At 46.3% G+C, this 25421-nt stretch overlaps 1 long non-coding RNA gene across 1 annotated transcript in view; it reads right to left on the bottom strand.

The window, feature by feature from the left end:
* Positions 1-352: 352 nt before the first annotated feature.
* The window catches only part of LOC309514790, a 27498-nt gene continuing 2429 nt past the window's right edge, over positions 353-25421 (bottom strand). The window contains exon 2 of the long non-coding RNA XR_014212206.1: positions 353-1335. This is a non-coding gene — a long non-coding RNA (uncharacterized lncRNA). The remainder of the gene's footprint in view (positions 1336-25421) is intronic.

Genomic DNA, 25421 nt, shown 5'->3' with positions numbered 1-25421 from the left:
TATCCTCCATGAATTTGTCTACTCCTCTTTTGAAGCCTTCAGAGTTGGTGGCCTGTTGTGAGAGCAGCTTCCATCTTTGAACTGTGCACTGCATTGAATACTTCCTTTTGTCTGTCCCAAGCCTTCCAACATTCTGCTGTATCGGATGCCAGCGCATTCCAAGAGAGAGAGGGAGCAAAACATTTCTCTATAGCCTTTTCACTGCACCCTGCAAAATTTTATTCACTTCTCTCATGTTGCCTCTTACTCATCTTTTCTTTAAAATAAGAAACCCCAAATACTGTAACCTTTTCTCGTAGGGGAGTTTCTCCATCCCTGACTCAGTTTTACTTAGAATTTCACATATGCACTGTTTCGTTTCATCAGTCAGAGCTTGAATTCTGAAGGCGTGTCACAAGACAGCAAAGCTCCTCAACTATTTCTGAAAGGATGTTGCAACTGGCACAGATTTTCTATAGCTGCAGCTCCATCTCCTGAAGTGGGCACCTGTACTGAGCCCTTCAGTGATCTTTCAGCAAGCACTTCAACTTCTGCCTCCAGATTTCTCCAAAAAGCGCAGCCTTGATATATGCCATGCAGATGTCAAATCCGCCAAACATTATGTCAAATCTGGGACTTTTCATTTGCTTGTATTGTAAATGCGACGGCAAATGATAAGTCACAATAATAAGCATACCCTCGGCTATTTTGACAGATCTCTTCATTATTTCTGTACAATCTGTAATGATGTTTGGAACTGGTTGATTTCCGGAGGGTTTTGTGATTTCCTTTGGAATGCTAACAAGCCCGCGCTGGAATTTCCTATATATCAAATGCCAGAAACACCATCCACAAAGTGGATGAAAGCTTCATAATTTTCCAAAATCACAAGTTTACAAATGTGTGTTCTTTGATCTTCATCGTCTTTTTCTGTTTGCCCCAGTTCCAACAAAAAGCTGTGGTGTCTTTTAATTTTTGCTGTTGAGTCTTGAGCATTTTTCTTCTTCTGAGAGCTCCCATGCAACATGTTGAGAACAGATATCAGCTGCGGCATGGACAGTCCTGCTGCAGCAGCACAACTGGATGCCTTCATCTGCCCCAGCTGCAACAAAACATGTCTCTGCTCTCTTGGCCTCTACAGCCACAGCAAGCACTGTAGCTCTCCAACAGTTAGACTTCACCCACAAAGGCACACTCTTCCATTGTCTCCAGAGGCAGACGGATGCCATCATGTACAGTCCCTTTTCTATCAACAATGCCAACTTGGGTACCATAACTTTCCCATGCAACTCTCATTACAAACTTTGTCGATAATTTGATTCCTTCTTGGGTAGCCTGCTGCTCATCAAATGGTGCCTAGGGATGGGGAGGAAATATGATTCTGTTCACATTTATAGGCTAACATCTCTAAGTCACACCTTCCAAAATAAAACAAGAATAAAATCCCATCAAAATGCATATATTAGTATGGACTATGGCGATGACTGGAACCAGGAAGACCAAAATTTTAATAAGGAATGGGGAAAATTTATAACTTATCTTGAAGACCATTGTAAACAGTTAAAATCATTAGCAGGACTGGAATACCACTTGTGGTTTAAGGTTGAATTCTGGACACAGTGGAGATGTAAAGAATTTGGACTATCATAAAAGATGTGGGAGGAAATGATTAATAATAGGACACACAAAGGGGAGGATAGAAGTCCAGGAGATTCTTTGGAATCTTGTTTTTATGATTTATGTTTGATATCTCTGTAAAATTTTAATTTGAAAATCCAAATAAATAAATTTATTTCTTAAAAATGCATATATTAGTAAAAATAACACACACAAAATTAATTTGGAAAATGCTTTCCAAAAAATGTAGCCAAAATTGCACACAAACATGTGTATATTAATAGAATTAATTGCTAAGATGCTGAGGAATTCCAGGAATATTTTTTTTTTAAATGAAAACTAATGTGCAGAACTGAACTTGACTGGAAAAAGTAGAAAGTGAGAGAAATGAAAAATGATAGATTCACCCATTCCTAGTTGGTACATAGCTTGAATCAGTTTCTGTTTCTTCAACACAATTGTAGATGGCACAATGTCTCACATGATTTAAAACAGGTATCTTCAAAACTTTTCAGACCACGGACCCACCTTGAACAAGTATTGGGGACCCATTTCTTAATTGCATGGTAGTTGTGCTCCTTGGATTGGGTTGTGGGTCCCAACATATCAATTGAAGACCAGAGATTTAGAATTCCAGGAACCTTCCCGTTGCCACTGATCCTTCTCACATGCCCATTGTTCCTGCATTTGTACAATGTAGTATAAGGTAAAGGTCAAGGACCCCTGGACAGTTAAATTTAGTTGAAATTGACTATGGGGTTGCAGCTCTCATCTTGCTTTTGAGGCCAAGGAAGCCAGTGTTTGTCCACAGACAGCTTTCTGGGTCATGTGGCCAGCAGGACTAAACTGCTTCTGGCACAACAGGACACTGTGACGGAAACCAGAGCGCACGGAAATGCCCTTTACCACCCCACCGCAGCAGTAAAGATTGAGGTTGAATCCTGACAAGACAGAAATACTGTTTTGGGGGGACAGGGAGCAGGTTGGTGTGGGGGATCCCCTGGTCCTGAATGGGGTAACTGTGCCCCTGAAGGACCAGGTGCGCAGCCTGGGAGTTATTTTGGACTCACAGCTGTCCATGGAGGCACAGGTTAACTCTGTGTCCAGGGCAGCTGTCTACCAGCTCCATCTGGTACGCAGGCTAAGACCCTACCTGCCCGCGAACTGTCTCGCCAGAGTGGTGCATGCTCTAGTTATCTCACGCTTGGACTACTGCAACGCGCTCTACGTGGGGCTACCTTTGAAGGTGACCCGGAAACTGCAATTAATCCAGAATGCAGCAGCTAGACTGGTGACTGGGAGTGGCCGCCGGGACCACATAACACCGGTTCTGAGAGATCTGCATTGGCTCCCAGTATGTTTCCGAGCACAATTCAAAGTGTTGGTGCTGACCTTTAAAGCCCTAAACGGCCTCGGTCCTGTATACCTGAAGGAGCGTCTCCACCCCCATCGTTCAGCCCGGACACTGAGGTCCAGCGCTGAGGGCCTTCTGGCGGTTCCCTCATTGCGAGAGGTGAGGCTACAGGGAACCAGACAGAGGGCCTTCTCGGTAGTAGCGCCCGCCCTGTGGAATGCCCTCCCATCAGATGTCAAAGAGATAAATAATTACCTGACATTCAGAAGACATCTTAAAGCAGCCCTGTTCAGGGAAGTTTTTAATATGTAACGCTGTACTGTTTTAAACACGGATTGGGAACCGCCCAGAGTGGCTGGGGAAACTCAGCCAGATGGGCGGGGTATAAATAATAAATTATTATTATTATTAATATTATTATAGTAACTATTTATCTACTTGCATTGGTGTGCTTTTGAACTGCTAGGTTGGCAGGAGCTGGGACAGAGCAACGGGAGTTCAGCCTGCTGTGGGGATCTGAACTGCCAACCTCCTGTTCGGCAAGCCCAAAAGGCTTAGTGGTTTAGACTACAGCTCCACCCGTGTCCCAAATAAACAAGCACACAATCACTGATAGGTCCAACCGCCATTGCGAGGCTCAAAGCATTGAAGATGATGCCTCCTCAGCTGTTGCCATTGGCTGTGGGTTTCTTGTGATGTCACAAAAGCACTTGGCAACTGAGTGGATATAAAGGCAGGCCAAGGGGAAAGCCCTTTTTTATTTCCAGCAGGACACACCTGGCAATGGATGTGACATTCAGCACTGCCCCGGTTTCTTCCACTTGGTGAATGGAAGGAGGCAATCCTCTGGCAGTAGGATGCTAAGGAGCTGTGAAGGGTAGGACTCGAGCAGGGGCTTAGGAAGGGGGGTGCGGGCAGCCCTGGGTGTCATCCCTGGGGGGGTGACAAAATGGCACAACACCGGGGGGGGGGCACTTACTGCGGGGCCTGGCCTGCAGCATGCCTTGGGAGTTATGCGGTTGCTTGGGGCCCCACACTGCCCGATCACTGTGGCATGGGCCGGAGCAGCTAGCTGTGCCCCTGGACTTGAGGCAATGGCTTCAAGTTACAAGAAAGAATATTTATTTTGGTGGGTCTTTTATTTGACTCACACACTAAATGTACAAAAAGCACAAGCAAATGTTCCGGAATTTTTGCTTCTCCCTTTATTGCATCTTTTACTGTTATCGACTTGATGGCAAAGGTGTCATGACAGTGCTCAGAATTTAAGAAGAAAGGCTGAGTCATGAATGGATATTCATGTACTCTTTTCACTGGCTGCTCCCTGTACAGCTGCTTCTAGCTTCACGCTGCTCTCAAAGACTAATAATTAGTTTTAATTAGTTTTGTGTCTTTATTGGCTAAGTGTACCATTACCTTACAACGTTACCTAATGACTGGGAAATGATTGGTGGTTTGGTGTTGAAATACAAGGGGTTCAGTGATTCTGTAAGGTTGTCTGAAACCCTGGCAGGTACAATGGTACCTCGGGTTAAGAACTTAATTCATTCTGGAGGTCCGTTCTTAACCTGAAACTGTTCTTAACCTGAGGTACCACTTTAGCTAATGGGGCCTCCCACTGCTGCCGTGCCTCCACCGCACAATTTCTGTTCTCATCCTGAAGCAAAGTTCTTAACCTGAGGTACTATTTCTGGGTTAGCGGAGTCTGTAACCTGAAGCGTCTGTAACCCGAGGTACCACTGTAAGCCTGTCAATGTTTTTATCTGTTTATAATTTATCTGTAAATATTCAATAAACCATTTTCATTCTTTTATTAAATTTTTATTAAATTTCTTATTTTCCTAGTAAGTTTCACTATTTCTAAATATTCCATAATATTCTAAATATTCCATAAGCTGTTGTATCCATTCTTCCTTTGCTGGGAGTTCAGCTTCTTTCCATTTTGGGGCAAGTAACATTCTTGCCGCTGTAGAAGCATACATGAATAAGTTTCTATACAGTTTAGGTAGCTCTGTCCCTATAATTCCCAAAAGAAAAGCTTTCTGGGGGTTTTTGGGTTTTTTTTTTTTACAAAGTTTATTTTAAACATCCTTTTCATTTCATTATATATCATTTCCCAGTAAGCTTTAACCTTACTACAAGACCACCACATATGATAAAAAGAACCTTCATTCTCGTTACATTTCCAACACTTATTTGATTTTGATTTATACATTTTTGCTAACTTACTCAGTGTCAGATACCATCAATAAATCATTTTTATATAATTTTCTATTAGACCATAACATGCTGTAAAGTGCTCCAGGTATGGTTGGTCCCCACCCGAGGTACCACTGTACTATGTTTGGCCTGATCATTCCCAGCAATCTTCTTCTGACTGAAGAACACCCACACCCGACATGCCTAGCTGCTGCCTGTTTTACCAATCCTTTGTGTTGCCTTCAAAATTACACCTGACACTCCTTTCTCAGTTCACCCTAAAGAATCAACTGTGGGAGTTAAGACAAGTCTTAAGTACAGCCCATTCAAAACCCTTTGTAACCTTTAAAACCCGTTTTAAGCATAGTTGTCTTAATTCTGTTTTGATAGAAATGTGGGCAGCACTACTAATATTCCTGGTATTTAGCCTGCTTCTTTCAGGGCTGGCTCTGGCCCAACTTTCTTTTTTATGTTTTATTTTTATTTAAGAGCACTGAATAAACACTGATGCAATGCGTGCATTCTGGCACACACAGTGCTGTTTTTATTGGCACCAGTACAAACGTTTGAAGTTGAGCGTCTCTGCATCTTTCATGCCAACTCTCTGTTTGTAGCTTTCGACTGAGAGTGACATTCTGTAAAAGTAGGGTTGCCTTATTCCCCCAAGGGAAAACCCAGACTAAGATGTTGAGTTTTGTTGTTTGGTTTGTTTTTGCTCTAAGTTGTTGAGCTTTTTTTGGAAAGCATCTCCCCCAAAATTCTAGGGTTTTGACCTTTGTTGTATTTTTTCCTATAATTTTTATTATATTTTCTGTTTTACATTTTAGAATATTCATTTAAACAACCTTAAAATATCAGTGACTTCCCTTCTTCCTTCCATGGTTCATATTGCATACCATAAATTCCTGCATATTTTTCATAAACCAAATCATTCAGTATTCCATTATTACATCCATCAAAACTTACTTATACTGTTGAATGTATCTTAATGCTGCCCATGTTTTCAAGTGTACACCATTTCCCCCCATATATTCAATAAACATTTTCCACTCCTCTTTAAACATATGTTCTTTTTGTTTTCTTATTCTATATGTCAGGTCCGCAAACTGCGCATATTCCATCAGTTTAAGTTGCCATTCTTCTTTAGTTGGGGCCTCGCTCATTTTCCATGCCTTTTTTTGTATTTTTAAATGCTTTTTCTGAAAATATTACCACCCCTTCCCCCACGTCCGAGTTTCCCCGAACATTTTTGTTGAATTGCCGAAAATCGGAAAACCCGGATGTATAGCAGCCTTAGTAAAAGCCATGCGGGTGGTTCTGTATTTTGTGCTATATGTGGACTTGTGGTTTAAAGCAGAAGTCTCCAGTCTTTTCAGACCCAGACCCAGAATGGACTGCATGGTACACAAAGCTTTGTCCCCCCCCCCCAAAGTAGGGTGGAGATAGGGGAGAACAGCTAGTGGGCTTCCGCCACTGTCCTCCACCTACCGCCTGAGGCTATCATCTCACTCTTCCATTGGTGGGGCTGTTATCCAGTCATGGGATGCGGGTAGCGCTGTGGTCTAAACCACTGAGCCTCTTGGGCTTGCTGATCAGAGGGTGGGCAGTTCGTCCAGCATGTTACTCAAGTAACACCCCTGCAAATGAGTGGCAAGTGAGAACCAGTCTAAAGATGCCCAAGTACTAAAAAGGTAAATATAAAGGACCCCTGGACGGTTAAATCCAGTCAAAGGCGACTACAGGCTTGTGGCGCTCGTCTCACTTTAGGCCGAGGGAGCTGGCATTTGTCCACAGACAGCTTTCCGGGTCATGTGGCCAGCAGGACTAAACCACTGCTGGTGAACCAGAGCAGCACACGGAAACTCCATTTACCTTCCCGCCGGAGCAGTACCTAGGTTGGCAGGAGCTGGAGCCGAGCAACAGGAGCTCACACCATCACACAAATTTGAACTGCCAACCTTTCCAATCGGCAAGCCCAAGAGGCTCATCAGTGGTTTAGACCGCAGCGCCTCCTGCGTCAGGACCCCCCAAAGAGGACATGTCCAGGAATTCCTGGATGTATGGCAGCCCTATCACCACCGCCAATGGTCATGGGAGTTGTAGTCCAACAACATCTGGAGGGCCCCTGTCAAGTATGGCTCTGAGAAACACAGGGAAATATGCCCATGTCCTTCTTGTTCTGGATCTGTTGGGATCTCAGAAGGTTTCAGTTCTCAAGTCTGCTAGCGTCTTACATCAGCCAATGCTTCTGGATTCACTTAATGAGCAGCAATTAGGCTTTGATTAAAAGCAGTGTTGTGAAAGCTTCACCTGGGCGAGTCTGTTGACTGTCTCTCCATTTCATTCCGGACTGCCCTAGTTCTTAAATGATGCAAATAAGCAGAGCTCACTCAAAAGGATTTCAAGATGGTTGAAAAGTCCCTGGTTTAAAGGCCTTCCAAATGAGACAGTTTAGGCTGAGGGTCTACTAACAGTGACACGCTAGATTAAGTAGATGGGATTGAAAAAGACCAAGAGTTAAATGGGCATTTAACCAATGCACCATCTTCTGATATATTTACATCTTTTTGTTTTATGATATGAGAGAGAGGGAGAGAGAGAAAGAGAACAGTATAGTACTATTTTCATATTTTGGGTCGTTGTTTATGCACTATTATCTACGGACCCTCATTGCTGTTCACCATTAATTCATAATGCTCATTAGTGGGATTGGAATAACACTTGCAGTTTAATGGTGAATTTTGGGCATAATGGAGATGCAAAAGATTTGGATTATTATAAAAGATACAAGAGGAAAGAACTAACAATAGGACCCACAAAGGGGAGGAGGGAAATCCAGGAGATTCTGTGGAATCTTGTTTCTATATTGTACGTTGATATGTTATTGTAAAATTTTAATTTGAAAAATGCAAATAAATACTTTTTTAAAATAAATGCATTTTAAATAAATTATTTTTTAAAATAGTAATAATTCATAATGCTCATGGATGCCTGGGCTTTATTTCTAAATAAGCTCTAGATAACATTACCTTTCTGAATAATAGTGTTTTGGCTCCTAAACACACTTTTTGACTAAGCAAAATGTCTCTCTCTCAGCTTGATAAGAATTGCTTGCTCATGATAACTTGAAAGTGTGTCTTATAGAGTGAAAAATACGCTACATAAACTGATACTCCTGAACTTAGGACTGGACTGGACCTTTTATACAGACTCTACCTCCAGGCAAGTACACCCCTGAGATTCGGCTTGTTGGCTGGCAGCAAAGGACTGCAACACCTGCGGGTTAGGGTGTCAAGGGCTCTTTTTTTGGCCTACCTGGAAACGCAGCGTTTGCACCATCCAATGTTGCAGGGGGCAATTTGCAGGTGTTTGGCAGCACTTTGGAGTTTTCAGCTAAAATGTGACCTGCACATTGTGCACATTTCAGCTAAAATGTGACCTGGGTTGTTTTCCAAAAACTGGACTTGGAACCAACAGCCTTTCAAATCTAAAGGTACAGGTAAAGGGACCCCTGACCATTAGGTCCAGTCGTGGCCGACTCTGGGGTTGCGGCGCTCATCTCACTTTATTGGCTGAGGGAGCCGGCGTACAGCTTCCGGGTCATGTGGCCAGCATGACTAAGCCACTTCTAGCGAACCAGAGCAGCGCACAGAAACGCCGTTTACCTTCCTGCCAGAGAGGTACCTATTTATCTACTTGCACTTTGGCGTGCTTTCGAACTGCTAGGTTGGCAGGAGCAGAGACCAAGCAAGGGGAGCTCACTCCGTCGCAGGGATTCGACCACGACCTTCTGATTGGCAAGTCCTAGGCTCTGTGGTTTAACCCATAGGATCCTCCCAAATATAGGAAAGCCCTTCAAACTGTCCTCTGTAAAGTAGGGTACATGGCCATCCTGTTTATGAGGTTCACGTGTTCCCTCAACCTCAAGTTTTTAAATTGTAAATGAACAGATGTTGCACACACACTGCTAAAACTCACCACCACCTCAGATTTGCAGATACAGCCTTTATTTTGTCGTACCGCCTTCATTCCTGTGAGCTGATCTGCCAAACAAATGAGGAATTCATCAAAGAAATAAGACAATGTGCACTTAAGGTGAATTTATGCAACCACCATGATTTCAGTCCAGATTCACTCAAACCATTTGTTGCCGCAGTCAGTCAGAGATTGATGATGGATCCGTTGCAAAGGTGTAGACGCCACAACAAATGTGCTACCATTAAGATGCTGCAGAACTTTTTGTTGTTTTTCATGCAGCATGAAAAAGTGACTTCCCATCTTCAGCGGGAGCTTATTTAGAAATAAATTTATGTTATTTAGAAACAAAGTCCAGGCATTGCATTCTTTGAGAATTATGAATTATGAGCTCCTCCTCTTAAACTAATGGGCATTTGACAATCGTACTGCTGAAAAATGCAAAGAACTGTGAATTGTGATTTGCTGTGATGGAGACCAAGTCTGGAATTCCCAAGGCAAAGTATTATGTATCTTTCAGAAGGTACACTTTGAGACCATTATCATGGCAAGAATGCTGTTGCTGCTTTCTTTCTGCTGCATGTTTGTTGTGTCTTTTCCAAGACCAAACTGTTCTTTTTTGGCTCAGGCTGTAATCCTGGATGTACCACACACATCTTTGTGTACCTGGAAAGGGCACAGACAAGTTGTTGAGGAATGTGTGCTAGAGATAAAGAAATGTGGCAAGAGATAAAGATTTTTGGCAGAAGGTAACTGAAACTATCAACAAAGCTGAGAGGAACAACCTTAGATTTACAGAGCAAAATACCCTCTAGAATTATATACCCAGTACATGGAACCTTACAAAAGAGCAATACGAGTGGACTCTCCATGCCCTGACCACAGCAAAAAGACTGATACTGATGAACTGGAAAAATAAAAATGCAGCTCCCTTCTACGATTGGATTGAACACTTACACATATGAACAACTTGCATATAAACACAGACTTGCCATGGAGAAATTCAGTGACATTTGGAATCCATTCTTACAAATACTGTAATAGATTAAGATCTGATGAAGTACAATAACAACTTTTTAAAGTATACCGTTTTGGGTTTCCTCCCCTCTTTATTTTGCCTGCTACACGGGTGCGCTCTCTCTCTCTCTCTCTCTCTTATTTATGTCTCATGATGTTTAGTGCAGATATAATTATGTACTTTTTGAACTTTCAATAAAGATGTCAAGAAGGAAGGAAGGAAGGAAGGAAGGAAGGAAGGAAGGAAGGAAGGAGAGAAAGAAAGAAATGTGGCTTCAGAGCAGGAGTTAAGAAGCATGCCCGCATGGGTAGTTCAGCTTTGCAAAACCTAAGAATAGCAAGCAAAGCTTCCTGCGGCAATCTCTAGTGACACGGAAACCAAAAATTAGGTTTTCAACAATATTGTGTAGGAAGAAGATGTGTGGAAAGAAGTCGCCCTTACTCCAGACATATTTGCCCAGAAGACCTATAGATTTCAGTGAAACTTATTTTCAAGTACACGGACTCGGGATCGCAGTCTAAACACCCAGGCTGTTTTGCAATGTTTAGGTCTCTGACCAGGAAGGGTGAAAGAAATGCTGAGGCCACTGTACTCTGAGGCTAGTCTAGACATATCTCTCTCTCTGTATAAGCTGTTTTTAGTCAGTACACAGTGTACTAGAAACTCTGGGACAAACCACCTGTCAGCAGGACACGCTCCTAGTGTTTCCAGCTTAACATACCTGTTGAGCAGAGACTGATCCTCATTAATGATGAGGAATACAAAGGATGTCAATATGGGCTAACTGGAAAAGTCGGCCACACCTCCTGCAGTTGGTCAGCTTCTCTTTTTTCTTTTGTGTATCATTTTTTAATTAAGTTTTCTAATTTACAATTTAAAATATTCACTCAACAACCTTAAGCGTCAATGACTTCCCTTCTCCTTCCATGGTTCAATTTGTATAGCATTAGTTCACCAGTGTTCATGGAAGACAATCTTACTAGGCTACGAGTGATCGCCAAAGAAGAAGATCATCACAATAACAAATAATTTTTAAAAAAATTTTTCTTAATAATTTTTTATTAGATTTTCCACAGTGATAACACAAACCACAAAGCAAAATGATACACAAAAACAGAAAAAGAAAAAGGAAGAAAGAAAAGAAAAAGAAAAGGGGGGAAGAGGGAACAATAAGCAGATAAACAATAACAACAAACTTAATTCTTCACAAAACCAACCTTTTAAACATCTCGGTTGACTTCCTCAAATCCCTCTTCTGAGTTTCCTTGTTATTAAAAGTAACAGCTTTCCTATATCATTATTAAACTAAAACAATTTCAAATTATAGTCCATTTTATTCACTTTTCTTAACATTCTAAATCCCATTTATTTAATTATAACTTAATTTAATCCTAGGCCTATTTGTTTGTTTCAAGTAATTTCAATTTTTTTATATTACAATATTTATTCAAATAGTCCTTGAATTTCCTCCAGTCCTCTTGAAACTCCTCTTCTTTCTGGTTGTGTATTCTTCCAGTCAGGTCAGCTAGCTCCGAAAAGTCCACCATCTTCATCTGCCAATCTTCTGCTGTTGGTAGTTCTTGTGTTTTCCAATTTTTAGCAAGTAATATTTGGGCGGCCGTTGTGGCATACAAAAATAATTTAACATCTTTCTTGGGCAATTCTAAACCTGTTATTCCAAGAAGAAAGGCCTCTGGTTTCTTAATAGATGTATATTTCAACATTTTTTTTCCAGTTCATTATAAATCTTCTCCCAGAAGTCTTTTACCTTGGGACAAGTCCACCACATATGGAAAAAAGTACCTTCTTTTTCTTTACATTTCCAACAAAGGTTATCACTATTGTGATAAATCTTTGCTAGTTTTACAGGGGTCAAGTATCATCTATACATCATCTTCATAATCAATAACAAATGATTTTACTTATTCTGGACACTAACTGGCTCAAGAGATTTACAACCTCAGATTATTCAGGGCGAAAGCAGCTGCTATCAACAACTCAGCAAGGACAGACTCAACAGTTCTCACTGTTGACGGGAGTTGATGGGACAGACTTGAAGAATTCACCAGTTCTCCATTTGTCAACCAACTCAATAACAGGGAACCATCAGTTGTCTTCCTGTTCACATATTTTTTCGGAAAGTGCAAAGTGGATAGGTTTGAATTTAAAAATTCCAACCAAAGTGAATTTCTCCCCCTTGCCCTGCCTTGTCACATGGTTTGCTCTGGTCTATTGCAACTCAAGCTCTTTCTTGCAAGTCTTGTAGTAGGTTGTCCGGTAATCCCCTCCTTGAGAAAATTCTCATGGATGACTCACAAGCTAAATCCTTGCCTGATGTGCCAGAGGCTCCAGACTTACTGTAGCTCAGTTGCATACAGAGAGATAAGACTACAAAATAGTTGCTTCTATCTACTCCAGTGTTTTAACTGGCTTGATTCACACCATCATTCAAGAGGGATTTGCCTCAGTCTGTAGTAGAGGAGGTCAGGAAGCGGTTGTAACTGGGATGTGGTTATAGTTTTACCGTAGATGTTACTCCAGAAGAATGTTGGTAGAACTACCAATTCTATGACATCAACATTTTCTTAAATCCTACGGAGATTTTCTTAAACACAGCTAAGCTGTTTTATCCAAAGGTCTTATCTATTTCTGTCGTAGCCCCAATCCCTCAACTATTTCAGACACTTCAGAGCTTGCTGAAATGCTAAATTGACTAATAATATGTTGAAGGAGTCTCTGCCCAGCAGCACAAAGCCTGATAGTTGATGTCTCTGTGAGATACCAGCAGAGAAATCTGAATACTACATTTCTGCCCGATGTATAAGGATCTTATATCTCTTGTCAACGATATCTGTCTGCCTTTTTCAGCATGTTAATATGTTCTGCTATTTCCATCACTGCAGACTCAAAAAGGACTGATAAAAGATGGCTCATGTATTATTCTTTGTAATGGAATTTTTTTGGGGGGGTGAGGTCACCAGAGGTTACAGCAGTTTCTGGAAAACCCAATGGCAATACAAAGGGAGTGTTTTTGAAACTGTACATCCTACAATACTACACATTTCAATCTCCATTTTGCAGGGGCCAACCATCTTCTAAAGTCCTAGTAATGGGCCAGGAATTTTCCAAAGGAATTGAACATTTTACAAGGAAATAGTGCACAAAGCACAGGGTGGTGGTGGGGGTTTGCAATAGCTCAGAGTCCCATAAAACCTCCTTTGTAAAATTCCACAACCAAGGCCAAATTCAGAGAATAATTAGCTTCTGCCACTTTACAAATTATATTTCGACGAGAAACACCAGAGCTTTAGCGATGATCCCATGAACTAACCATTCCTGTTGAAGACATCGGCCTTCAAAGGTAAACCAGAGAAAGGATTATTATTATCCTTTCTTATTGCATAAGATTACTGTTTGTGCCTTGTGGCATTGTACAGAGGAATGAAACCATTCAGTTGCAAACTTCACCACTGACTTTTATGTTAAGCCTTTCTTATCAGAAGAAGACAGAAGAGTTCTATTTTCAGCATAAACACTGGACTTGCCTTCACATAGGCTAGCACAGACAACATGGAAACAGAGATGCTGCATTTAGTTCCCATAGATGGTACTGGGGGGCAGGCAGGGGCACAAACACATGCCCCCCCTCACATAAGGAGCTTCCCCCACTTGCCCCGTCCATTTCTGAACTCCTGTCATTAATAGGTGCTGTTATTTTTCTTTCTTCCCCACTTACAAATATATATTGTCCCTTCTGTGCCACCTCTCATAATTTCCCCCCTCATGCCGCTACTGCCAGTTCCATATGTTGATGTTGGGTTCAGCACCTAGTCCCAGATTCTGTGCTCCCTCCCAGCACTCCCCTGAACATGCACAGAAACAAGGAAACGCACAACTTACCGTCCAGTGTTCTTGATTCAGCATTGTAATGGGAAGCAAATTTTGGAAGCCAAAAGTGCCATGAGGCCAGGTTCAGAGCATCCTTTCACTTTATGAATTGTGCCATCCGCACCAATGACCCACAAGTACCCTTGTCTTACGTTATTAAGAGATTAGTACAGGCCACTGTTTCTGTATAGATTGCAGGGAACCGACAGACTGAACCCCTGTCCCCCAAAGCCCATATTAAGATGTCTTAGGGATGATTAAGAGCTCATTCATGTACAATTACTTATGTACCTGTTATACACACTTACGGTATGTACAGCTTCTGGATTTTTTAATTCTTAATAATATTTGTGGACTATATTTTTCAGTACTATATTTTTAGTAATATTCACTATTATGGTACCTTGGATACCAAATATTGTATTACCATGTATTTATTTATATTGTATAGATTTAATATCAGCTGAGGAAGCCCTTTGGGGTGAAACAAGGGAGATATCCGGAAACCTTGTTCTGCCAAAGTTAGCAGTTTGCAGTTACACCAGCCAGCTTGTGCCAGTAGTCTACATCCACTGTGTTGTTCTCGTTACCTTGAGGGCTTTTCTGTTTCCATCTAAGGATTGTGTTATACAGAAACTTACAAGAAGAAAAAATAAGAAAGCCTAAGGACTGTGTTATACAGGAACTTACAGGAAGAAAAAATAAGATAAGAAAAGAAGAAGAAGAAGAAGAAGAAGAAGAAGAGTTTGGATTTGATATCCCGCCTTTCACTCCCCTTCAGGAGTCTCAAAGCGGCTAACATTCTCCTTTCCCTTCCTCCCCCACAACAAACACTCTGTGAGGTGAGTGGGGCTGAGAGACTTCACAGAAGTGTGACTGGCCCAAGGTCACCCAGCAGCTGCATGTGGAGGAGCGGAGACGCGAACCCGGTTTCCCAGATTACGTGACTACCGCTCTTAACCACTACACCACACTGGCTCCCCAGTGTAAAGAAGAAATGTATTAATATTGTAATTAGTCTCATAGGTTATATACCGTACATATGACCTGTATATGTTGCACATACTGGGCTAGACCTTTACATTAGGAAATAACCAATAAAATGTTTACAGTTATTATTCTCCAGCCTGTTGCACTTTGTGTATTGTGATAACTGTATTTGCGTAGCAAGGTAATGAATTTGTTTTGACGTACTTCCATTCCATTCCCAGCAGGCCTAGTCAGCATGGTCAAGAGTCATGATTGATGGGTGTTGCAGAACCAGGCATTGGGCTTCCCATACCTCAACCCATATAAATAAGAGACCAGTAAGACTGGTTTGGGGTCAAAACAGGCCACAACTTTATTGAATACAGATGAAAGAGGTTTGGCTTGGGCATGAGGCAATCTAGATCCTTCTGGCCTGCCCGCCGGAAGTGACGTGTGGTCAGTCCAGGCAAGGGTTCCTAAGGGTTCAAATAGGGTGACCCCTGCAGGGACTGCCGTCTGGGGGAGTGTCTTTGGCCCTGGCCCCGCCTGGGCACATGAACATGGCCACTCCTCCCAGATCCCTTTAACGGGATACCCCAGCGTTTGGATGGGCAGGCAGAGACTACAACCTCCCCTCCATCCAAACAGTGGCGTAGCGTGGGTTGTCAGCACCCGGGGCAAGGCAAGTAATTTGCGCCTCCTAACCCGTGGATTTGCGCCCCCTAACCCTAATCCCCAGATGTTGCGCCCGGTGCAGCCGGCCCCCCCTGCACCCCCCACGCTACGCCACTGCATCCAAAACACAGGATTGCCCCAACTCACAAATAATCTTGAGGGTTTTTTTAAGGATTTTACCACAGGGGCCGGATTAAACTGACCGGCGGGCCATATTAGGCCCCCCAAACGGACTTTGGACATGTCTGATCTAAGGGGAGCCTCCCCACCTATAGCTTTCCTAAAGACATTCCCATATACCTGAAGGAGCGTCTCCACCCCCATCGTTCAGCCCGGACACTGAGGTCCAGCTCCGAGAGCCTTCTGGTGGTTCCCTTGCTGAGAAAAGTGAGGTTACAGGTAACTAGGCAGAGGGCCTTCTCGGCAGTGGCACCTGCCCTGTGGAATGCCCTCCCACTAGATGTCAAGGAAATAAACAACTATCTGACTTTTAGAAGATATCTGAAGACAGCCCTGTTTAGGGAAGTGAGCCACCCAGAATGGCTGGGGAAACCCAGCCAGATGGACAGGGTACAATTAACAATTATTTTTTAAAATATTATATAATAAATGTGCACGCAGGAGGCAGGTTCCGCCCCAAATCTGTGTGAATTCAGTATCAAACAGAGTTGAGCCTTTCCCGATATATTTGTTTTGTACAAGTTAACACCCGAAAAGGACTCATGAAAGGCTATTTACACACACACACACACACACAGAGAGAGAGAGAGAGCGCGCGCTCCATGAATGTATGTATGCAATAGGGAGCTGGCCCCATTCCCAAACTTCCATACATTCAGCCAAATCTATGAACACAGCTGACACATGTAAACTTCCCCAGACTTCACCACAGCTATACGTTCATGTAAAGTACTCATCAGCCTCGTCCTAAACAGTTTCTGATTAGGAGCCCTTCATTCCATGAAATGCAACATGTTCATTTGTAAGACGTCATTGCACCGTAAAGCTAAGCTAAACGTGCAAAACACAAGTACAGAACACTGAGCATCCCAGGTATTTTGGCTTTCACTTCTTAAGAGAGAGCTCTGCGCAGTATTTTTGTAAGCCAAACAAAAGTTTCCCAAGAGAAAATAAACATAAGAGGCAGAAATGGTCTCTTTTTACAGGGAAATCAGAGGAAATTAGGATTGCGCCCTTTTGACCCATTTCAGCGAAAACGCGCCCATCCCTAGCAACTATATTTTGGTCTGTTCCTGGCCTGACCTCAACAGTGAACCAAAAAGTTATGAAAGCCATACTGTTCAGATTTCCATTCCTTTGCTGTTCATACTGATCTTGATTCAAAATAGGCAGAAAGTACATTAAGCTTCTTCAAATACTGTACAACTTGCAGCTATTTTCGGTTTTTGATCTCCTTCCATCTCAGAGAGTTGTAAACACAACAGCCTATTTAACATTCCTGGCAGGGTGTCTTATGCTAAGCAAACACATATGACATACACAGCATTTCCAGTAGCGATGTAGTGATTTTTAAATTCACTCAACAAATGCATGTTAAATAACGGCCTGATCCTAAATGTATAGGATAGCATGTACCGCATGATTAGCTATAACATTGGGTGCATCATCACCATCAATTTATTTATTGTCTAAAAACATAATTTGTCTCTTTCTTCCAAAGCAAGTTCCCAACACGCCCCCCAGTTCCTCTTTACCAGCAAATAAGTGCTAACGTTAGGGAATGCCAACTGCTTTTTCTGTGGATCATCGCAACACACAACAGCTTGGTTCACACCACATGCAAAGCCAAACCATGGCTTAGCACGAACATGCAAAGGCGTGGGTCCCAGAGAGCAGGCTGTGGTTACTTTGCCCCCCTTCTCTGCTGTTGTACAGTAACCCTGCAACATACACATGTGTCAGGGCTGCCACCCAGTCCCAGCTCACATAGGACCAAGTCCGCCAGCGTTCACTTTATAAGAGTCTTTATTAAGTTACAGGTTTCATTTCCGAACTGCAGCGTGCAGCTCTACACCTTCTGCCCCGTCTGAGTCCCCGCCTCTTGCACACCAGCTTAATACCCTAGCCTTGCTCCACCTCCTTCGCCTCTCCCTACGTCTCTGGGTCCTTCTGCCCCCCTGGGCCTCCTCCCTTCTACTCTCCTCTGACGCTGACCCCCCTGATCCTTCTGCCTCCTTGCGGCGGGCTTTAGGACCTGGCTCACTCTCCGGGCTGCTTACTGCTCCAGCTTCCGCTGCATTTGAACTTGGCGCGCGCGCCCAACTCTCTACTTTCCTCTTAACCGTTGCCTCGCTCTCTGAGGAGGGCGTGACCACCCCTGACTCGTGCCCTCCCTCCTGCTGACAGCCTCCGGAACCCGATGCCTGGCTACCTTCCTCCCTGCTGCTCTCAGTCCTGAGCGTGGGTCCCGACTTCCAACTGCTGCCGCTCTCAGTTATGAGCATGGGTCCCGACTTCCAGCTGCTGCTCTCTGAATCTCCTCTGTTCCCTTCCTCCTGGGGTGTCCCCCCGGATCCCCCCCTTGCTCTGCTCACTGGGGCTCCCTTTTGGGAGTCCTCTGACTCACTGCTTAGGCTTGGAGATCTCGGGTCGTCATCATCACTCATTTTCCCTTCGGATTCCTCCCCCTCGCTCTCTGCTTCCTCCCTTCTCTGCGTCTCTGCTCCTGAACCCCTGACATCCATCCCCCCCTCGAAGCCCCCCTTTCCCCCCTCCCCGCTTTCAGGTGTGGGTGCTGGGTGCTCCATCATCACGGGAGGGAATGCCGGATACAGTTCGCTCCCCGTGGTTGGCCGCCAACTGAAGACCTCCGAGTCTTCCTCCTCGCGGTCGCCGACGTTGACCTGTTCCGCTTCCATCTCTGTACCGCCGTGCTCGAACCCAAGGTCCTCCCCGAACACGTCCATGTCAGTCTCTGCGTCGGTCGCTCGACCTGGCATCTCCAGCCACTTCCGGCGCCATTGCTCCTCCGGTCGATCGTCCCACCAATACGAGGTGTCTGACGCCGAACCCGCCGGCGATCCTTCTGGGGAACGGGTGCTCAGTGCGGGTTCCCCGTCCGAGTCGAATCCATGGAACGTGCTGGAAGAAAGTGTGGGCGTGAACAGCCAGTCGTCGAAGAAGCTCGCTGGCATGGGTCTGTGTGGGAAAAGGGCATGAAACTCGTCCTTGAGCAGGGGTTCCTCCAAAGCGTAGTCTGGCACCCAGCTATTGGCGCTGGCCCGGGTGCCCTCTCTGGCTAGGAGGTATTCGACTCCCTCTTCCCCCCATCTGGAGTCCAAAATCTCCGTGACCTCGTTGATGGGGTCTTGCTGCGTCACCCCTCGCGTCTCCGTCCGCTCCCGGAACGGACTCGGTGCCGTCCCTGGCTCCTGGAATCTGTGAGGTGCCTTGTAGGGAGTGAGCACCGACCTGTGGAACACCGGATGCATTCTGGAACCCTCCGGCAGCGCCAGTCGGAAGGCTACCTGGTTGATCTGTGCTTCGACTTGGTACGGACCAATTTGCTTGTGCCCCAACTTCTTCTTAGCTAGTGACCTGGTCGGCACTGCGTGGGCTGCCAACCAGACCCAGTCTCCCACTTGGATCTCTTCGCCAATCCGCCTGTGCTTGTCAGCTTGCACCTTGTAGGCGTGCTTAGCTAGCTCCAGCTGCCGTCTGAGTTGATCGTGTACCGCCTGCAACTCTGACGCGAACGCGTCCGCCGTCTGTGGTTCTCCGTCCCCCACTCTCTCCCGTCCCGGGAAGGTTCTGGGATTCCTCCCATTGTTGGCGAAGAACGGCGTCACCCCTGTGGACACGTGCTTCGTGTTGTTGTAAGCGAACTCGGCGAGCGGCAGGTAATCCACCCAGGTCGCAGGTTGTTGATTGGCATAGCATCTCAGGTACTGCTGCATGATGGCATTGACCCTCTCTGCTTGCCCGTTGGTCTGCGGGTGTCTTGCTGATGCCAGATCGACCTTGACATTTAGAAAACTCATCAGCTTCTGCCAGAAATTCGAGACGAACTGGCGCCCGCGGTCGGACAGGATAGACCGCGGCAGACCATGCACTTTGAACACGTGATCTATGAACAGTTTGGCGGTTTGTTCCGCCGTGGCCACCTTCGCACACGGAATGAAATGTGCCATCTTGGTGAACAAGTCCACCACCACTAGTACAGCTGTCTTGCCTCTCGAGCTGGGTAGATCCGTAACAAAGTCCAGGGCCACTCTCTCCCACGGTTCAAACGGCGTTTGCAGCGGTTCCAGCAGTCCCGCCGGTGGTTTGTGCACCGGTTTGGCCCTCTGGCAGGTGTCGCACCTCGCAACGTAGTCCGCGACTTCCCCTCTCAGTCTGGGCCACCAAAAGTCCCTTGCGACTAATTCCACCGTTTTTTCCGTGCCAAAGTGCCCGGCCGTGGGTGCGTCGTGCAGCTGCTGCAGTACCCTGGCGCGAAGTTCGTCTCCCGGCACGTAGATGGCCCCTTTACGTAAGAGCAAGCCGTCTCGTATCTGGAACTCGTCGCCCTTCGCCGTGCCCTTGTGCACCTCTGCCATCTTCGCCTGCGCGAAGGAGTCGTCCTGCAACGCCCGCCGCACCGCATCCAGGTCTACTGTGGCTGAAGCGCACGCCCACGCTGTTGGCGCGAAGATGTGCATGGCTGCCGCTGGCGTCGCCTCTTCGAGGTATTGCGGTTTGCGGGACAGTGCATCCGCCATGACGTTGGTGTCGCCTGGGACGTACTCTATTCGGAAATTGAAGTCAGCAAAGAACTCCGCCCAACGTATCTGCCTCTGGTTCAGGAACTGAGCCGTGCGCCAGTGCTCCAGATTCTTGTGATCCGTGCAGACCTGCACCGTGTGCTTGGCGCCGATCAGGAAGTGCCTCCACGCCTTGAAAGCTGCATGAATGGCCAGCAACTCCCTGTCCCAGATGGTGTAGTTCTGCTCCGACTTGCTGAGCTTTCTGGAGTAGAACGCTCCCGGCCTCCAGACCCCCTGTGGGTCCCTTTGCAGCAGGACAGCTCCCACTGCTCTATCGGACGCGTCTGTCTCTACCCGCATCGGCCTGCTGGGGTCGATATGCAGCAGTTGCTCTTCCGACGCGAAGAGACGCTTGAGTGCCTGAAAGGACTGCTCCGCCTGCTCCGTCCAGATGAATTTCTTTTTCTTGGAGCTTAGCGTGTCCGTAATGGCCGCCGTCTGCATCGCGAACCCCTTGATAAACTTGCGATAGAAGTTGGCGAAGCCGACAAACCGCTGGACCTCCTTCCGGTTGCGCGGGCTCTTCCAATCCAACACCGCACGAACCTTGGCGCTGTCCATGGCTAGCCCCTTGTCCGACAACTTGTAACCCAAGAAATCCACCTCCGTCGTGTCGAACTGGCACTTCTCCAGTTTGGCGTACAGTCTATGCTGCTGCAGCCTCTCCAGCACCTCCCGAACATCTTGGTCATGGGCTTGCTGCGATTCGGAGAATATCAGGATGTCATCCAGAAAGCAGACGCACTTCTTGTAAAGGAGTCCCGCCAACACATGATGCATGAAAGCTTGGAAACAGTGAGAACCGTTTTGCAATCCAAACGGCATCACTCTGTATTCGTAGGTGCCCAGAGGCGTGAACATGGCTGTCTTCCACTCATCGCCCTCCCTCATGCGGATGAGATTGTACGCACCTCGCAGGTCCAACTTGGTGAACACGCGTCCCTTGCGCACCGTCGCTAGTAGGTCGTCAATCCTGGGCATGGGGAAATCAGAAGGCTTGGTCATCTTGTTTAAGAGGCGAAAATCCACCACCAGTCTTTTTTGGGGCGTGTCTTTCTTCTTCACGAAGAAAACAGGACTGCCCCCTACTGCCCTGGACTCCCGGATGAAACCGCGCTGCAAATTGTGATCTATGAACTGTTTGAGTTCCTGTAATTCGTCCTCAGACATGGAATACAGCTTCCCTTTCGGCAGCGTCGCCCCTGGTAGGAGGTCAATCTTGCAGTCATATTGCCTGTGCGGTGGTAGCTTGTCAGCCTCTTTCTCGCAGAAGACCTCCAGAAAGTCTGCGTATTTGTGGGGGACTGCTTGCAACGTTCCCAACTGCAGTTGTGATTCCTCCTCCTCTCCCTCCTGTCTGGGCAGGATGCAGTGTTCTGCGCAATAAGAGGAGCCGAAGATCAGCTGTCTCTGGTACCAAGCCAGTGTCGGACTGTGCCTGTCCAGCCAACTCATGCCCAACACAATGGGCGTGTCCGACAGTTGGGTGACATTAAAACTGATGACTTCCCTGTGGTTGCCAAGGCGCATCACCATCGGTGGCGTTTGCTTCACCACCTGCCCCCCTAGCAACTCTCTGCCATCCACTGTGACGACTTGCAGGGGCAGAGTGGCAGGCAGTAGCTGTATAGCGTGCTGCTCCACAAAATCCTGCGCTATAAAGTCTGCGTTGCTTCCAGAATCCACAGAAAGCGGCACTTCGATAGTGACGCCATCGGGTAGCTGGAGAGATGCTGTGAGCTGCACTACTGGTTTGGGTGGGAGGGGGTCCGTGGGTTGCAAGATCGCTGGGGACTGCTTCACTGATGCGTCTGGCTGGGCCCCAGTGCCTCTGTCTCCAGCCAGACATCGTCGTTTCCCTGCTGTGGTCCTCCTTGCTGCGTTGCTGCAGTCACCATTGCTGAGGCTGCAGTGTGCTTGTGGAGCCTCCGGGGACACTCTTTCGCCAAATGGCCTGGATCCTCGCAGATGTAACACTTCCTGTTCCCTCTAGGAGGCTTCGCTTTCACTGCTGTCGGTGCTTGGGCTCTGGCTGCTGACTGAGCCCTTGCACCTCCAACCTCCATCGGTTCCCCTCCCCCTCCAGGCGGAGGTGTGGATTGCGCACGCGCTGCTTCTCTTGGAATGAAAGAGAAACTTCTCGCTGCTTCGCGCCCTCCACGTCCTTCATCTCTGCACCATGGACGTTCTTCCAGCCTCACCCCCACAGTCAGCGCCCTTTGGACCACCTCCTGCGTGCTTCGGGGCCTCTCCCCCCTTGCAATTTCATCCTTGACCGCAGAGCTTAGACCCTCCCAGAACAGGTCTCTGACAGGGGGCGAATCCCGGTCCCACTCTAAGGCACTGACCAGCGCAAAAAAGCGGGCGTGGTACTGCCGGACGCTTGCCCTCCCTTGTTTTAGTCCATGAATCTCCCGTCGGGCAAGATCCACATCAATAGTAGACAAAAAACACGCATCCATCGCTTTGATAAAGGCATCTGCATTCTGAAGCGCCGGATCTTTATCCCTCCACAAATTGCGTAGCCACGCTTTAGCATCCCCATGCAAATGGGATAGTATGAACCCCACTTTCTCTTCCTCATCTCTAAAGTCTTTTGCCAGCAGTTGCAGTGCGCACATTACGTCTGCTCGAAAATTGGGGTACTGTTGTAAATTCCCATCGAAGTGAGCCACAAGCCCTCCTGCTCTCCGTGCCAACCCAACCCCCTCCGGTCTGGGTCCTGGCTGCCCGTGTTTAACCCATGCTTCAAACCTGGCGTGGAGATCTCTGTAGGCGGCTGCCGCATCCTCCTCCCTCTTCTTGGATGCCAGTACCTCCGCGTTCAATTGGGTAACTGCCTGTTGCAGCGCTGCAACTGTCTCTGCTTCCGTCATCTCTGCTAACCGTCGTGAGCTTGCTCCCAAACACCGATCCCCTCCTCCAGCTGCCTCTCTCTCCGCTGCGAGATATCAGGTGTCCGAAGCTTTTGAGAGACGGGTCTTACTGTCAGGGCTGCCACCCAGTCCCAGCTCACATAGGACCAAGTCCGCCAGCGTTCACTTTATAAGAGTCTTTATTAAGTTACAGGTTTCATTTCCGAACTGCAGCGTGCAGCTCTACACCTTCTGCCCTAGGTCGGCGAAGACCCGTCTGAGTCCCCGCCTCTTGCACACCAGCTTAATACCCTAGCCTTGCTCCACCTCCTTCGCCTCTCCCTACGTCTCTGGGTCCTTCTGCCCCCCTGGGCCTCCTCCCTTCTACTCTCCTCTGACGCTGACCCCCCTGATCCTTCTGCCTCCTTGCGGCGGGCTTTAGGACCTGGCTCACTCTCCGGGCTGCTTACTGCTCCAGCTTCCGCTGCATTTGAACTTGGCGCGCGCGCCCAACTCTCTACTTTCCTCTTAACCGTTGCCTCGCTCTCTGAGGAGGGCGTGACCACCCCTGACTCGTGCCCTCCCTCCTGCTGACAGCCTCCGGAACCCGATGCCTGGCTACCTTCCTCCCTGCTGCTCTCAGTCCTGAGCGTGGGTCCCGACTTCCAACTGCTGCCGCTCTCAGTTATGAGCGTGGGTCCCGACTTCCAGCTGCTGCTCTCTGAATCTCCTCTGTTCCCTTCCTCCTGGGGTGTCCCCCCGGATCCCCCCCTTGCTCTGCTCACTGGGGCTCCCTTTTGGGAGTCCTCTGACTCACTGCTTAGGCTTGGAGATCTCGGGTCGTCATCATCACTCATTTTCCCTTCGGATTCCTCCCCCTCGCTCTCTGCTTCCTCCCTTCTCTGCGTCTCTGCTCCTGAACCCCTGACAACATGTTTTATGATCTGGGGCTCGTGCCTAAAGCCAAAATCAAGTGTAGCAAAATAAAAACAACCATTGGGTTCAATGGCGGGTCGAATTGCCAAAGTCTTTTTCCCCAGATGGCTGTTCCCTTTTCAACCCCTTTCTCTTTTTTTGTGATGTGCATAAAGCTAACTGCGCACAAGTTAAATGCACATACAACGAAAAATGACATTTAGAATATACTGGTCCCCATTACATTTGTTTGAAAATGGGCTATCTAACTGGTGGAGATGCAATAGGGTTAATGCTTCTCTAAGACATATGTTTTTTCATTGTCCTATATTGAAATATTTTTGGCAGAATGTAACTGAAACTGTCAACAGAACTGTACAGAACAACCTTACATTTACAGAGCAAAATATCCTCTTGAATTATATACCCAGCACATGCTACCTTACAAAAGGACAATATGAGTGGACTCTCTGTGCCCCTGCCACAGCAAAAATACTGATACTGATGAACTAGAAAAATAAAAATGCGGCTCCCTTCTACGATTGGATTGCAGACTTATACAAACTTGCAACATATGAACAACTTGCATATAAATGTAGACTTGCCGTGGACAAATTCAATGATATTTTGAATCCATTCTTACAAATACTGTAATAGGTTAAGACCTGGTGAAGTACAATAACAACCTTGCAAAATATACAGTTTTGGGTGTCCCCTCCCCCTTAATTTTCCCTTCTACACGGTTCTGTTTCTGTTTCTCTTTCTTTTATTTCCATCTCACCATGTTTAGTGCACCTAAAATTATGTACTTTTTAAACTTTCAGTAAAGATGAGAGAGAGAGAGAGAGAGAGAGAGTTAAATGCACATAAGCTACCGGCTTACTGCGCTGCCCTGAGCTAATTCATGACTTGGAACAGTCTCCCTTGGGATGTTGTGGACTCTCCTGCCTTGGAGGTTTTTAAGCAGAGGTTGGATGGACATCTGTCATGGATGTTTCAGCTGAGAATCTTGCATTGCAGGGGGTTGGACGAAATGCCCCTTGGGGTCTCTTCCAATTCAACAATTCTTTGATTCAATGACTTGGCTGAGCATGTTGTCTAAACCACGACACATGGTTTAGCTCTTCCGATGCTAGCAGTAAACCAAGAACAAACCTTGGTTATAGCTTGTTAATCTGGAGAGAACTAAACCATAACCCTGCATTCAGATG

This window comes from Podarcis vaucheri (assembly GCF_965113315.1).
Source record: "Podarcis vaucheri genome assembly, contig: SUPER_11_unloc_1, whole genome shotgun sequence".
Classification (NCBI taxonomy): Eukaryota; Metazoa; Chordata; class Lepidosauria; order Squamata; family Lacertidae; genus Podarcis; species Podarcis vaucheri.
The sequence above is the reverse complement of the archived record's forward strand: the minus strand, read 5'-3'. Positions and strand labels throughout refer to the sequence as shown.